The sequence below is a fragment of the Ursus americanus genome, chromosome 10 (genome assembly GCF_024610735.1).
Source record: "Ursus americanus isolate L20-20 chromosome 10, mUrsAme1.1.p, whole genome shotgun sequence".
Taxonomy (NCBI): Eukaryota; Metazoa; Chordata; class Mammalia; order Carnivora; family Ursidae; genus Ursus; species Ursus americanus.
The window spans coordinates 77,130,143-77,131,804 of record NC_142136.1 but is presented as its reverse complement, the minus strand read 5'-3'; positions in this window follow the sequence as shown (position 1 = coordinate 77,131,804).

Here is a 1,662-nt window from a genome sequence, read left to right as displayed (position 1 = left end):
TTCAAAAATTGTAACAAACAGAAATGGAATATCTAAATGGCCCGGTAACTATCAAAGAAGTTGAATTTGTAAAAATTGAACTGTATCATACATTTAAGGAAGAAATATTACTAATCTTGCACATCTTTTTTTATTATAATATTTTTTATTATATTATGTTAGTCACCATACAGTACACATCTTAAGAAAATAAAAGGTGATAGAACATTCTCCAAATTGTTTTATAAAGTCAGCATTATCATGATACCAAAACCACCTAAAAAAATTACAAGAAAAGAAAATTATGGACCTACACTCCTCATGAACATGATTGTAAAAATCCTTAACTAATAATGACTAATTGAACTCACCGAAATATAAAATCCAATCTTGATAATATTTTTAATAAACCAGTTAAATCTCAGGAATTTTAGGGTCAAAACAACCCATGTTTCAAAATGTAATCAACAAATGACTAACTCATTTGGAAGTTTTACCAAAAACATCAGGGCAAAGTTTAAATCTAAAATCTAAAGTGTAAGGCTTCTGAAATCCTATTCTTGATTCTTTGGTAAACCTCCGTGAATCCATGCCCTTGCTCTAAGAGCTGGAGTTGAGAGATGGAGAATCATATAAAATATACAGGAAATATATGAAATGTCTTTTATCATTGTTGGAAATGTAGAGGGATAATGGAAATAAATCTCTGGGCTTGGGTCCAAATAAAAACTACTCTTCATACTTCTCCCAGATCTTGTCAATGTTCCTCTAACTAGCTTATTCAAAGCAATACTTTTAAAATCTGGTGGGTTTTTTTCTTTTCTTTTTTAATTTTTTAAATTTTTAAATTTCTTTTTATTATATTATGTTAGTCACCATACAGTACGTAACTAAATTTTGATGTAAAGTTTCATGATTCATTACTTGCGTATAACACCCTGTGTGCCATGCAATATGTGCCCTCCCTAATATCCGTCATCAGCCTATCCCATTCCCCCACCTGCCTCCCCCTGAAGCCCTCAGTTTGTTTCCTAGAGTCCATAGTCTCTCATGGTTCATCCCCCTTCTGTTTACCCCCCTTTCTTCTTCCCTTTCTTCTCCTACTGATCTTCCTACTTCTTATGATCCATAAATGAGTGAAACCATATGATAATTGTCCTGATGCTTGACTTATTTTGTTTAGCATTATCTCCTCCAGTCCCGTCCATGTTGCAGCAAATGTTGAGAAATCGTTCTTTTTGATGGCTGAGTAATATTCCATTGTATATATGGACCACATCTTCTTAACCCAGTCACCTGTTGAAGGGCATCTCGGCTCCTTCCACGATTTAGCTATTGTGGACAATGCTGCTATGAACATTGGGGTGCATAAGGCCCTTCTCTTCATTACGTCTGTATCTTTGGGGTAAATACCCAGTAGAGCAATTGCTGGATCATAGGGTAGTTCATTTTTAACTTTTTAAGGGACCTCCACACTGTTTTCCAGAGTGGCTGTACCAATTTGCATTCCCACCAACAATATAAGAAGATCCCCTTTCTCCACATCCTCTCCAACAATTGTTGTTTCCTGCCTTGTCAATTTTTGTCATTCTAACTGGCGTAAGGTGGTATCTCGATGTGGTTTTTTTTTTTAAGATTTTATTTATTTATTTATTTATTTATTTATTTATTTATTTATTTGAC